The following is a 15,088-nucleotide window of genomic DNA, read 5'->3' on the forward strand; positions in this document are numbered from 1 at the left end:
AAGTCCATTATTCCTTTAAGGGAATAAAACATACCAGCCTATTATCCTAAACAGAGTTACCCAGACACTTTAACTTAAACACACTGGATTAGCTAAAACAATAAAACAAGTTTATTAACTACAAAGACATGGATTCCGAGGACAAGTAATGAGGCATGAGTCAGAAATGGTTACAAGAAAAATAAAGATGATAAAATGCTTTCTAGTGCCTAACTTATCAAACTATATTAGATTTAAAGCAGTTTCTCACCACATGCTTCCAACAGCATTACTGTTCAGGTCAGGACCCCTCCTCCAGAGTCCAACGGCTGGTTCCTTTATCTCCTCAGGTGTGGAGAATGAGATGGGCAGGGACAGAGAGAGAGGGGTGTCTTGAGGTGTTTGCCCCTCCTTTTTGTAGTTTCAGTCTCTCTTTAAATAACATGACCATCTGAGAACCAAGAGACACTGGGTCTGATGGAGGAAGGAGACTTCGTGCTACTTCTTCGCTAAGACGCAGATCTCTTTGTCCCTGCCCCCCCTTTCTTGTCAAAGAACGGCCACTTGATAGGTGATGGACCATCAGCTTTGTTGACACATGGCTGAGGCATCAGCTTGCCCTTTGCCTTTGGGAAACTGTTTTAGTCCCTCCCCAGACTTATCTGGGAAACACACTTCAGTCATGATTTCAGCTTGTGCTCGTACCTTAACACACCATGTTGCTTTTTGCATTTTACCATGATATTACAGATCAGCAAGTTATGAGTTTTCAACTGATACCTCACCTCACCAGGCATGCCTCATACAAAGAATATTACGATAGCATGTAGGGTGTGAATACAGAGGTGCGTTCCGTCACACCCTCACCTGCAGAGTCTCTCACCCCTGCACAGAGGCCTGCTCCACAGGCTGAGAACCAGCACTTGTTGCCTTTGCAGTTAGGCTATGGATGCTGTGCTGTAAATCAGTTGTGGTCTGAATTGCCAAGCTATCTAGGGGTTAACCTGCCAGCTTGCTGTGCTACACATCATAGAAACATAGCAACAGTACAACAAGGGTGCACAAATTGATGGGGACATGTTTGCGGTACCTTAACTCAGCATTACCATATTTTCCAGTGCCTGAATTTTTGTCTTTTTAATAACAGAGGGTCCTGTGGCACCTTTAAGACTAACAAAAGTATTGGGAGCATAAGCTTTCGTGGGTAAGAACCTCACTTCTTCAGACTTGCATCTGAAGAAGTGAGGTTCTTACCCACAAAAGCCAATGTTCTTACCCACGAAAGCCACAGGACCTTCTGTTGCTTTTTACAGATTCAGACTAACATGGCTACCCCTCTGACACTTGTCTTTTTAATGTGTAACCTTAACTTTAAATTCCCGGGCCTTGGGGCCTTTCAGCATTTCAACTGTTGAATTCTATTAAGGCTTTTTCAACTTAACTTACTGCTATATGCTTACAATTCCAGCTTCAGCAAGGGTTTATTTATTCATTTATTTATTGCTGGCATAGCTGTATAAAATGTATTGCTCAGGAAAGTGAGGGGCTCATAGCAGACTAGAGCTAAGCTAAGAATGAGCAGGTGTTGTGCAAGTTGCCCTCAGATAGTCGTGCTAATGCATCTTTAGTCCAGAATTGCAGTTCCCCTGCCATGTTTTGAAGTACTACAAGGCAACAGCACAGTGTACCCTGGCGTGTCTTAGCCCATAAATGTAACTCAGAAATATGGGAAACAATGTTCCGAATCTGATGGCCTTTTTAGTCACAATTACAGAGACAGCATGAGTTTGAAAATATCTACACAAGGACATATACAATAATCAGACAGTTGGATATTTGCACTATTAATCCAAATGTGGATGAGCTTTTGGCTAACAGTTTCCCCCGCCTCCCAATATAATGCTAGTGTTGTAACAATATTTCTGGTCCGACATAATGGATGGTAATGCACATATGTATTGTCACTTTTAATGATCGGAATATCTCACCGTTTTGTATGGGCCCCTATAGACCTAGAGAATATGAATGATGGAAATGTTTTTATTTGGCTGCAGATTAAAACACTTTAGTCTGGAAAAGTGGTGTGCTCTGGTGCTTTGAAAATGAAAGAGGGGATGATGAAAGAAGACTAAGGCCACCCAAGAGAGAGATAGAGAAGACATTCAGCCTCCCTCTCCCACATTTCTCTCTTATTTAATTTATTTTTTTCAGGATCAAACCCTGCAAAGTGCTGAGCGATTCCTCTGGTGTGCTGAGTGTCCCTCAGCTCCCACTGACGTGAAAGGGTGTTGAAGGCCTTCGGCACCTTGCAGGAGATGCTCAGCACTTTGTAGGATTGGACCTATCATCCGTAAAATGTCCCCCATCGCAAGGGCTAGGTGGCTGTGCAGAAAACATTCAACCACATGCCTTAGAACAAGCTAGATAGACAGATAGTCAGTTAGTCAGAACTCCCCAAACTGCAAGAAAGCCTCCCACAGTTCCTCAAGCTGCCCTTCGGAGAAAAGCCTGAGTAAATATGCAGAACGCAGTGTGCCCTGAAGGTCAACAATCTCTGGCTTTCTGGATGGAGCCATTCACATACTGTCAAGGCTGAATCGCCACTCTGTCACTTCGAGTGCAGAAAGTGGGGGCCCGCAAGGGTTCTAAAAATTAATACTTGCCACTCCGGGCTTTTATTAAATTCCCAAGGTTACAGCTTTTCTCTGACCTTGGCTTGGTAAACGCTGCCACCACCCAAATGCAAAAAAACAAACAAACCTTGGACCCAGGAAGGAGCACTTGGGAATTCCCCCCTGTAGGGTACCCTCAAGTCGTTTCACCCCCTGCCCCCCCTTCTGGGGATGAGCTGAGAAAGAAAACAAAGGAAATTAGCTGTGGCTACCAGCTAATCAAACAACTTGCACAAATTTCTTAGGACACCAAAAATCCAATCCTGTTCTTAAAAAAGGTAAATTTTATTAAAAACCAAAAGGAAAAAAATACACCTGGAACTTAGGCTTTTTGCTAGATCTTAAACTAAACAATTACAAAAATTAAGCACCCAAAATGGCTTTCTTGGGGGGTTCAGCTTAAAGGTTACAATCAAACAAAAGCATCAGGGGTTAGCACAGAGGCGATCCACAAGCCAAAATAAGAAATGAACCTGATAGCGTCTAACTAAACATTCCCAATCCAAATTATTTTTTCTAGGTATGGAAGATACATTTTCATACCTGATTCAAACCTTACACAGCATTTCTGCTTATAGCATTGCTGCTCCGTGTCCCTGCAGCCCAGAGAACGACAGACAAAGGGAAAGTTTCTTTCCCAATTTTAAAAAGTTCTACCTTCTCGTTGGCTCTTTTGGTCAGGTGTCCACTCCTTTTCTTTTACCTGTGGGCTTGTTAACCCTTTACAGGTAAAGCAAGCAGAGAACAGACCAAGAGGGATTTTACAGCTAGCTGGCTGGCTGAGTGTCCATCAAAGGGAGCTACTCCGCCCCCCCCTTCATGTATCACACATACTATGGTAAATGGGCCTGGTTAAGAAACTAGTTAGATAGACTGGTGGTGAAAACAAATAGAATCAAGAGCCATTCCCTGAGTGCTCTGTCCCTGGGCCCTTTATGCACAAAGCTAGAGGAAACTTTCTTCTTCATGTGAACTTCAGTGTTGGTGCACAAGGAATGCAGGTCCCCAAGATATATTTGGGTTGCTGTTTCTCCTAGGTATTGAAGTGGTTTGGGTGAATGGTATATGGACAAACGTTGACTATCCGAACCTACTCCATCCTGATCGTGCCCATGAGAAGCAAAGTTGTGTTTGTGACAACGCAGTAATTTTCCAGGCAGTAAATTATGATACCTGCTGAAGAGAAGGTTCTGGTTTAGGCAGACACTTACCAGCAAGAGACCTGGATGTGTGTGTGTAAATGGTGTTCCTACTACCGAAAGGCAGCTGTTGGAAACAGTACCAGCAGAGAAATGGATCTTGCGCTTTCATTACATATTCATGAGATGCAGTTTAATAGTCATTGTATTTAGTGTTGATGGAGTGAGAATTTCATCATCTCTCTCAAAGTTTTTTTATTTATTTATTTAATTTTGCAAATAATGTGAGAGAGAAAATTGCTTTTTTTCCACCAGTTTAGTAATGGTGAAAAGCCACTCCCAGGAGTGGCTTAACTTTAAACATTTTTAATAATAGCATATACTGAGACTTACATCTATGGAGACAACCCTGTATTCTTTAGTCTCCAGGAGTGTGGCTGTGTTACAAATGACACCTTTTGAAAAAAGTGATTTACTCACCTGTAAATCTTTATCTCCAAAGATATTATTTGCATATGATCCACGCTTGCCCACCCATCTATATTGCACGGGTAAATTTCTACCTTTTACTTGAAAAAATAACTGAAATTTGGGAGTTTCCAGCTTCTCTTGTTTTAGAACTCTCATAGCTCTAAGTGTTTTGGCGCTTTTAAGACATGAGTTTCCCTTCCTCTCATGTACTTTCCCTCGTGTGCTTTAGCCCTGCCACACCTTCCAGTCAGTATTTGATTTGCACAGGTAGTGAGCTCTCCGTTGCATAAGCAAGTATAAAAATAGACTAGATATAGGCAAACATAATAAAAATAATTATCTCTCAGAGCAAACAAAAGCCTAGACAACTTCAAAAACACTGAGTCAATGGGGCTGTGCGAGCATATAATTTGGCCAGAGTTTGGATCACATTTTAAAATGACTTATCACTGAGTGAAAATCAGGTGCCATTTGATTAAAAATCACAAGAGTTAGCTGGCAATTTACTCCATGTAGCCTTTTGTATTGAGATTTTCAAAGGCACATGTGGGAGTTAGAGCCCACATGGAACTGGACCCCTGCAGGGGCGGCTTTATGTATTTTGCCGCCCCAAGCGCGGCAGTGTGGCAGCCTTCGGTGGCGTGCCTGCGGGAGGTCTGCTGGTAACGTGGATTCGGCGGCATGCCTGCCGGTCCTGCGCCTTCGGCATACCCGCCGCCGAATTGCTGCTGAATCTGCATTACCTGCGGACCACCTGCAGGCACGCCGCCGAAGGCAGCCTGACTGCCGCCCTCACGGCGACCGGCAGGTCACCCCCCGCGGCTTGCTGTCCCAGGCACACGCTTGGTGCGCTGGTGCCTGGAGCCGCCCCTGGACCCCTGCTACCAGAAGCTCCTTTGCAAATTCCAACCTCAAGTAATTTTGCAGACTTGCTTTTGCAAATGTTTTCCTTCTCTTGCTGCACTGGGCAATCCTAGTGTTGAGATACTATGATGACTGCTAGGTATAAATGACAATAGATGGATCTTGCTGTTCCTAATTAATATTTTTTAATCTGTCAGTAATTAATTTTAAAGTCAGGAAGTATAATCTGAGACTCTACTCTGAGATCCACTTTCTAGCAAGCAATGAATGTATGTATTCATTATATCAGGAAATTAGAAACTGGAGCAAGAGCCAATCTATTTGACATTTTGTAAGATGATATAAATTGTCCTACTCAATAAACACTAGATTTATGTGAGGATATGAATGATGTCTGTCTGCGACAAAAGTATAATCTCTCTCATGAGGGTTAGTTAATGTCAGACATCAATTAAATATAGTTCATTAAAGCCGCTGGGTAACCTTATTTTTTGTCTGGATTTGAGGAGCTATCATCAAAGGACTGACAGAAGGGTCATCTCAGTAATAATCTCCACTTTTACTCCTTTCATATGCTGGGCTAAGTGAAGTAGTGTATCATCTGTAAAGAAAATAACCTTTTCAGTGAGAGTATATGTGGAAAGAAAAATAATAGGAAGTGATTACATTTGTGGTAGTTGCAACAGGTGTGCCCTCAGATGTGTCAGCCATGATATTAGTGCTGACATGATAATGGTTGATTTATGCACCAACACCCCCTTCCCAGGCATGTACCATTGCTAGTGCTAGATTTTATAGAGTGTTTCCCTTTCATGCTAGATTTCAAGAGGTAAACTTACAAATTGGAACCAGCAAAGTTTGTAGCTGTATTAAAGACAAGGAGGTGGAAAAAAAATCCCCAAACCTCTGCTTTGGCCAAAATAGTGTTTGAAATGTTTTAGGCGGTTCCTTACTTTATTTTAGCTAGCTTCAGTTTTAATTCTTTTCCTGGATTTGATTAACTGTCTCTTGCTCACACCCTTTTGAACCCAAAGAGCAAGGAACCTACTATTGCTAGCTAAGGAAGTTCTCCTTTAGCTTAAGTGCAAGAGGCCATATCTTTGCAACTGAAGGACCATATTTAATTAGCAATAAATGATGTGGTAGTCAGGCAGCGTTGTAAGAAAGATACCTTTATTGAGCATGCATAGCGGCAGAGTGTAACAACCTGGGAGTCCTGCGTTTGTTTGGTAGCAATCCAGCCACCAGCTTGCATTCCTGTCCCATCAAACTATGTCCCTCCTGAAACTTGACCCTCTTTCTCCATTCCCTCTCATCCTATTACAGACCAGGGTTCTACCATGGCATCTCAGGTATGTTTAATTTATGTAGTAGTTGTGTCTGGTTTTTTTGCAGCATCTGGAGTCATTACAGCACCAGATTGGGAGGACAGGAGGGGAGCACCATTGGACGATGTTATGTTCACGGCATGCAAAGAGAAGTTAGATAAAAAACATACATACTCTTGCTGGAAGGTTGCAATGTAGCACTACTTTAATTCTTAGAGTTCAGAGTGATAATACACAAGAACCCAAAGCCAGAAAGAGAGAGAAAACAGTCTGCTCCCTGTGGCAGAGGGGCACAATTCATTCCACCTTGCTTTAAACTGGCTCTTTTCAGCTGACTCAGATTGCACACTTTGCTACAGAGCCCTCTTGCCTGCAAGCAGGACAAGGAAAACTCACCCACCCTTAAAGTGATTGCTTGCAATTCCAACATAGTCCTCAATACACCATAGGGCCAAAGGTGGGTACACTAAAAGTGGCAGAGAGAACATCATCAATGATTTAGATAATGGCATAGAGAGTACACTTATAAAGTTTGCGGATGATACCGAGCTGGGAGGGGTTGCAAATGCTTTGGAGGATAGGATTAAAATTCAAAATGATCTGGACAAACTGGAGAAATGGTCTGAACTAAATAGGATGAAATTCAATAAGGACAAATGCAAAGTACTCCACTTAGGAAGGAACAATCAGTTGCATACGTACAAAATGGGAAATGACTGTCTGGGCAGGAGTACTGCGGAAAGGGATCTGGGGGTCATAGTGGACCACAAGCTAAATATGAGTCAACAGTGTAACACTGTTGCAAAAAAAGCAAACATCATTCTGGGATGTATTAGCAGGAGTGTTGTAAGCAAGACACGAGAAGTAATTCTTCCGCTCTACTTTGCACTGATTAGGCCTCAACTGGAGTATTGTGTACAGTTCTGGGCGCCATATTTCAGGAAAGATGTGGACAAATTGGAGAAAGTCCAGAGAAGAGCAACAAAAATGATTAAAGGTCTAGAAAACATGACCTATGAGGGAAGATTGAAAAAATTAGGTTTGCTTAGTCTGGAGAAGAGGAGACTGAGAAGGGACACGATAACAGTTTTCAAGTTCATACAAGGTTGTCACAAGGAGGAGGGAGAAAAATTGTTCTTAACCTCTGAGGATAGGACAAGAAGCAATGGGCTTAAATTGCAGCAAGGATGGTTTAGGTTGGACATTAGGAAAAAATTCCTAACTGTCAGAGTGGTTAAGCACTGGAATAAAATTGCCTAGGGAGGTTGTGGAATCTCCATCACTGGGGATTTTTAAGAACAGGTTGGACAAACACCTGTAAGGGATGGTCTAGGTAATACTTAATCCTGCTATGAGTGCAGGGGACTGGACTAGATGATCTTTTGAGGTCCCTTCCAGTTCTATGATTCTATGTAATGAGGGGTGTGATTGAGAGGACTGCACGGAAAATTTCAGAACAGAGATGGGCAAAGAAGACTGGCTCCCTGTTTATTACCTGGATGGGTATTGGGTTTCTCCACTTTCCTTCTCTGACAAAGGAGATGGCAATAAGGAGGAGACATCTAGGAGGAGGATGGCAGCCACCATAGTCTTGGATAAGTGGGAATAAATAGGGCTGAATTTGACCCCAAATCTGGATGTAATTATAACTCCTGCAGATAAGTGTATATTTCTTTTAAAATCCCTTCTTATTTTCAAATTAAGCTAGTAGGTTTATTAGCATTTAGGGAAAATAACTTAAATCACAGATCTAGATTTACTAGATCCTATATATAATATAATATGGCAGAATTCTGACTTCCCCTGCACAGGTTCCCTATAGGGAAGAGAGCTCTGGGAACCTTTTCTCCTGCAGCATGCTCACAAAGAGCTGGCTACCATACAGATTTAATGATCCTTTGAGCACTAGTGTGGGGATTCAGCTCGCACCATGAGTCTCTAAGGCCCCAGGAGGGTATGGCCAGACTGGTGGGAGTGTGGCCAGGACCCCTTTTCTGTTCTCCTGCAGGCATCATGTAACAGGAGCAGTTACAAGTCAGGCTGTATCTTTCCAAAGTAGCAGTAAGGCACATTAATGAGAGCATTCCCACAGTGCCATCCTGAGGTATTCTGCCCTGTGGAGGTAGAATGCTTCAAGCCACCTTTGCTCATCTGCTAGAGCTCTACCCAGCCACCCATCGCGAAGCCAGAATCTTGCCCATAGGGTGTATATAATACCAGCCACAGCTTGATGTACAGCCTAATGTATGTCAAATCTCCAGCAGCATATGTCAGCTAATCCATGCATATATTGGAGGTTTTCTGTTTCAGTGGCATTCAGAGTAGAAATTCATGTCAGATACTGTATGAGAGAAAATTGGCATGGTTGACTTACTGAAGGGATTATTTCCCATGGGCAACTCATACCATCACACAGAGGGTTCAGTGTTTGGGTTTCTGTTTCTTACCATGCTCCCCAAAATCTTGCAGAATGCTTTTCTATTTTTTTTCTTGTAGCTATTCCGCTTGGCACGTGTTTTTTTTTAATTAGTGTTAATTGGACAGACAATAACACTTCACATCCAAAGGCAAGAAATCATCTGTTAAAGTCTTGGGGCAAGAGGCAAACCCTGGGAATGGCATAAAAGCAAATCTTGTGACTACAACCTCAGCCAAAGCAGAGGTGTTTCTGAAAAATAGTTCTAAACAGCCCTATTAGCGAACCTCTTGAGCTGTACTTGAAGAGCTGGCAGTAATCTATCCGGCTTCAGCGGTATAAAGTTTTATTGTGTTACCTGCCTTGTCACACCGTAATTAGCATGCTTCCTTGTCGGGCCATGCAGCACCTTAGTTCACAGCAGCTGTCAGCTCCTATGGCAGAGCAGATAAGAGAAACATATTTGATGGTGCCAGCTTCAGGAAAATACCCAGCTTGCCATTTTTTGCAGGGGTTACTCCGATTCCGATTTCTCCTGCAGGGCTTTGATGTAACAGGATCGAAGAAGCAAATTGTCGGCGGGATGGTGTAACCCCTTCAGAACAGAGGGAAACTAGCAGCTTATTGACGCTGGATTTCACGTTTGCCTTTCCCTCATTTCTGGCAGCTTTTGTGCTGGATGTACCTGATGATGATTTTCTGCTTTGCTGGCTGCTGCCTCCATGTGTGAGACACGTGTCCCCCATGCCAATGTAATGTCCCTTGTGATAGAGCAGAGAGAGCTTGGTTGTAATTAACAAATAGAGGATTCTTTGTTGTGACCAATCGATATAGACAGACTCTGTAATTCTCCCTGGCTCTAGCTTCCAGAATAACACAAACCTGTGCTGCCTAGTGTCACCAGCCAGGGTCTCTCTAAGACCTGATTGATTAGTCTAGGTCCACTGTATATACAGTACAGTTTAATCATCGAAGAGAATATGCCAACCACTAAGGTGCAAATGGGATGGGAAAAGAATGAGATGGAGAACTGATTGCCCCTCCCCCTTATATTTTTCTGGATGAATTAAAAAAGGGACGTGTAACAGGAGACCTCACTACAGTAGCTGATATCACATCTTTGCTGTGAAGTTGGGAAAAAATTGCTGATATTTTGTGCAGATTACACAGTGTGTTGTTCAATGAACTGCAGATTAGTGAATCTACTGTATTATTGCTGCTACAGTAGCTTAAATCATATATCCCAGGACTATAGGAAATGTGACCATATCTCAGAATCTGTTCTTTCAAATGTCTATTTTTAAATGGCTTTCTCCAGATTAGCTAAATGTGCCATCTCAAGGTTTGATCCTATCACTCTTCTATACCCTAAACTGACACTGAATGCAGCTTGTGGTTCTCATTCGCTGATGTTTAACTGGTCCATTACCAATTTTGTAAAATCTGCCCTTTTCTTACCCTGGTAATAACTATCACTAAACATACCCTTGTGCACTTTATTTAAATAATCTAAATATTCCCCAAATTGGTTTTCAATTTTTATTTTTGAAATTATATTAAACTCCCTCCCCCCATTATATAATTCATTTAAGGCTACCACAGTCATAAAATAATGAAAAGATGCAGCTGCAATATCTACCGGAGACAAGACTTGCTGGCCGTTAATAAGGCCCCAAGCTCTCTATTTATATGCCTCCCACAACACTCCATGCTTTCACTCATGCTGAGCTTGCCCCTTCGCAGTTCCTCAGCTTGTTAATTCATTCCTCCCCCACACCAATACGAACATAAAAGGATAAATGGACACAAGTCAATGTTGAGCTCTGTTATTGCAGAATACTGCAGCATTTTTGTGTTAGGGAAGTAGTAGGTGATGCTCTCAGTAAGAGCAGGCAGTTTCTTTTGGTATCTTAGTGGGCAGAATCAAGCAGCAGGTTCTTCACTAGTATCACTACCCACATAGCTCTCATGCTTTTCAGTGTCATTTTGTTCTCAAAAGGAAACAGAATGATTGAAGAGAATGACACAGTCGTGATACAGAGCTCTCAACATTATTTTTTTAAAAGCCCCACCACGTATTAAGATTTAAATTGAAATGAAAGACAAAACCTACAGTCAAGAACTTGTCTGAGTTCTCTTTTCTCCTGTATAATATATTAGGTTTGATACAAAAGAGAGGTCACGTTCATTCTGCAGTGTTGAGGCTGTGCTGAGCTCCAGATTATCACCAGCATTTTTTCTCTGAAAGCTTTGTACCTCGAACATGAATAATATTAGGTCACATAGACACATAGGCTATATTCTGCTTTCTGTTACATGCAATCAGCTTGATTCACTTAAATAAGGTTGCACCGTATAACTGAAGATGAAGTTGAGGTCAGATTGGGTCTACTCACTTTTAAAAGAAGATAAATTGGATAGGATGGGGACTGACAATGGGATTTCCACCTCTAGGCTACTGGTTAGAATCTTGCCCAGGCAGGTAGCGATAGCTATTTGGTGAGTTCTAGCTAGTGGTCTCAACCCCCTTCCAAGTAGACAGGCCCGAACTCAGCCATCTTGTTGGTAGTGCTAGTGGAGAGGCCAAGGACTTAATGGGCATAGTGAGTGCTCCCTCCAGAACAAGACTGAGGCAGAATGGAGTGGCTTGTGCTGCCCCTCTCTGTGCCATCCCTATGATGTGGCTGAGTGAAGACTTCGGCCTTTAGTGCTGTTGAACTAGCACCTTCCACACTTTTTTTTTTTTTTTTTTTTTTGCAACCCCCTGAAAAATTAGTTATATTTTCTAGTCTTCTTCCCATGGGCGGCGTGTGAACTGCTGGCTATGGAAGGCTAGCCCCCAGCCCTGCCCCTTCCACCCGAGGCCCCACCCCTTCCACCCCCCCACCAGAGCTCAGAGTCCTCTCACCGTGGCTGCTAGCCCCTGCCCAGGTTAGCCCCCCTGCTCCCAGCCCCGGAATGCTAGGAGGGCGGGCTGCGTGGTCCTAGCCTCCCCAGCGCTGGGAGGGTGGGCTGTGCAGCCCAAGCTGGGGCCACCGCACAGGAGGAGCCGCAGAGGTGGGTCTGAGGGCGGAGCATGAGCGGGGGCATGCCTGGTTGTTTGGGGAAGGCACAGCCTCCCCCAGCTTATGATACCCGCCACCAGTTCTTCCTAACTGTAAGCCAGCCACAGTTGAAATCTTCACATGGAATACAAGACAACACAAAATTACAACTTGTGCTCCTGTTTCGATGCTCTGCTTCTGTAGCTGAAGTAGATGGAAATTTATGACTTTTTTCTTTTACTACTCTTCTGACTTAATACCTTCTTAGTCTTTCACCTAGTTTAAACAGCCCTTTATGTTGAATATAGCAGGGAATCCATATCTGTGCCACTTCTAGTGGTTCCGTTTGGGTTATAGATGCTGAGATCTAATTTTCTTATTGTTTCATATTCTTAAGAAGGCCTGTGTATAAATTCAATGCAGGAGCATTTCATTGTGTTTCTCAAGTGTGTGTAGGCCAAAAAGTAGCAGGAGCCGGCTCTAAAAGACATATTTGGAACTCTAGTGTCAAGCACTTTCCTCCTACGCTGGAAAACTGTGAAAAACTGTTGAGATGCAGGCATGCATAATAACGCTTCTGAGGGCTGGAGTTGTTTTATTTTTTAACCCACACTTCATTTTGGCATTTAGACTAAATACAACAAAACCCCTCTGACACAGACTATGAAAATGCAGACTAAGCACTTCACACTACTTATAACTTGCAGCATTTCAAAGTATTCACTTTAGAGCTGCCATGCTTCAGACAAGTATATGTGGCTCCAGATGGGGCTTGATTCTCATCACACACAGCCTGTATCCCAATGTAACAACACTGACTTCAATGGCATTGAAGGTTGAGCAGGACAACAGGCCCTAAAGGTTGTTTTTACACCATCTTCTATAAGGGGGGGAGGGATAGCTCATCAGTTTGAGCATTAGCCTGCTAAACCCAGGATTGTGAGCTCAATCCTTGAGGGGGCCATTTAGGGATCTGGGGCAAAAATCTGTCTGGGGATTGGTCCTGCTTTGAGCAGGGGGTTAGACTAGATAACGTCCTGAGGTCCCTTCCAACCCTGATATTCTATGATAACACCATCTCACTGTGGGCCAGATTCTAATATTCTTAGTTACTCACACAGAAGACAACTTTACTGTGGGCCTGATCCAAAGCCAGTTGAAGTCAATGGAAAGATCACTAGTGATTTCAATAGGCTTTAGATCAGACCCTAAATGAATAATCCTATTTATGTCAATAAGACTTCTTATGAAGTAAAGTATCACAAAGGGTATTGGAATCTGGCCCTGTGTAATATGTGTGTGGAGGGTAAGATTAGTTTAAATCCAAGCCTTGAATTAAACACGGTGGTTGCCTCTTTTAAAAAGAGATAATCTGAACATTTACTCCAGTATTTGAATTTACTGTGGTGTTTTCTATACTTAGGCTAAGAAAAATTGTTCCTACAAAGCAAATGCCAAGGTGCAGTTTGTGTGTGTCTGTGTGTGTTGTAGCAATCAGTGTATAAAGCAAAAAGATAAAAAAAACTAAAATATCAAATGGAAATTTAAAAACACTGAAAAAGTGAAAATAAAATTTAAACTGCTGGCTACGGTTCTGCTTCTCCATCTCATGCCTGGCCCCTCTAGTCTCTGCTTCTTCCTAATTGACTCCACCTGAAGTTTAAATCAGCAATGGTATCAGGGGTAGCCCTTTAAAATCATAGGCCCTAGCTGATCGTAGACATAGCAAAAATAACATGTAGTGGGTTATACTGCACCTAATAGTAAGCAGCTCTCCTCTCGTATTTGTTGGGAGCTCTGGGCTCCTGGTCTGATGTCTGGTTGTCTCCTGCAGAATTTCAAAGCAAGTCATTTCCCCTGTCACTGGCTCCCTCCTGGCTGCTCCAGGGATAGCTGCCTCCACCATGGTTTTTGGCTTCTTTGCTGTCATTGCTAAACTCTGCTCTGCTTTTTTTCTAAAGTGTCGCTTTCAAAAGAAAGTTTCTAGCCCTTACCATTGTAGAGGGCGTTTTCAAAATGTAACCTGACTGATAGGGTTGAAAGCAGACCTACCTGACCTCCAGCTTTTAGCTGAAAGATCAAGCTTTTTGCTCCCTTTTCTCTAGCTTCTGAATCTGGCTTCCTGGTTAGCTATTTATAGCTCTCTCTCTCTCTCTCTCTGTGTGTGTGTGTGTGTGTGTGTGTGTGTGTGTGTGTGTGTGTGTGTGTGTGTGTGTGTAAATCTTCAATACTTGCCTGCCACTGAGGGCTGCTTGCCCAGCTGCTGTAGGGCATGTGGGAGGCAGATCAGTAGCTCAAACATTTTCTCCATAACCACTCAGAGTGCCTTCTGTCTCTAAGCTCCTTCTCATCCTCCTGGCTGTGCCGACTGTCTTTCACTGCAGAGCTATGTTTGCAGCGGTGGAGCTGGGGAGCTGAAAGAATGCTGCAAGCAGCTGAGAGACAGCAATACGGCACCCAGAGGTGATGGCAGCCACATTCTTCCTTTGTCTAGTGATCTTGGGAAGAAGAGCAAGAGGAGTCAGGACTTTTGGGGAGGTGGAAAATAATGGCAGAGAGTAAAAGACTGGAGGGGGGTGGGGTTTGGGTACAAAACAGAGACCTCAAAGGCAGATAGAAGAGACATGTGGGAGGGAGAGAGAAAGATGGGGAAGGAGAATGAAACCGAATCAGAATAGAGATGCCACTTGCCTGACACAAGGTAGGGGATAGGGAACTGGTCCCTGAAATTGCTTATGGGGGGTGTGAGGAGAATGTGTGTTCTGGCTGCTCCTGTAGATGTGGAAAGTAAAATACTTTGTTTTCCTATAGGCAGAAGATGTACTTTTTATACAGATATGTTATCAGGTTTCTTGATAGTCTAGTGTAGGTAAGTGTAGTTGAAAGCTTGTTATGGGACTATTCCCTGGACACAGAGTAATTTTACTTCACCCCTTGGTTTCTCTGTGCTCTTTAGGGGGTTCACCCATTGCACAAACATCTCAGCTCTTCAGTACTTTCACTTCAAAATTCTAGAGACATTCTGAATCTGATTAACCTCTGCAAACAAATGCAGCATGAGCTAGGCATTTTCCTAAGCCTGGCACCACAGTGTAAGTGCTTTTATCTGCTCTGCCATAGGAGCTGACAGCTGCTGTGAAATAAGGCTCAGATGTCAGAAAGAATGCAGGACACG

General features: G+C 43.1%; 2 long non-coding RNA genes across 2 annotated transcripts in view; one reads left to right on the top strand and one right to left on the bottom strand.

Moving 5' to 3' along the window:
- LOC135981394 (uncharacterized) overlaps window positions 1–15,088 on the top strand; it is a 91,649-nt gene that overhangs the window by 15,815 nt on the left and 60,746 nt on the right. The gene's annotated exons all lie outside the window — the stretch shown is intronic.
- On the bottom strand, window positions 6,282–14,066 carry LOC135981393 (uncharacterized). The gene is made up of 2 exons (XR_010598385.1): window positions 13,671–14,066; window positions 6,282–9,630 (listed from the first exon to the last, which is right to left on the bottom strand). It is a non-coding gene; the product is annotated as an uncharacterized LOC135981393 (long non-coding RNA).

Source organism: Chrysemys picta, chromosome 2, assembly GCF_011386835.1.
Source record: "Chrysemys picta bellii isolate R12L10 chromosome 2, ASM1138683v2, whole genome shotgun sequence".
Taxonomy (NCBI): Eukaryota; Metazoa; Chordata; order Testudines; family Emydidae; genus Chrysemys; species Chrysemys picta.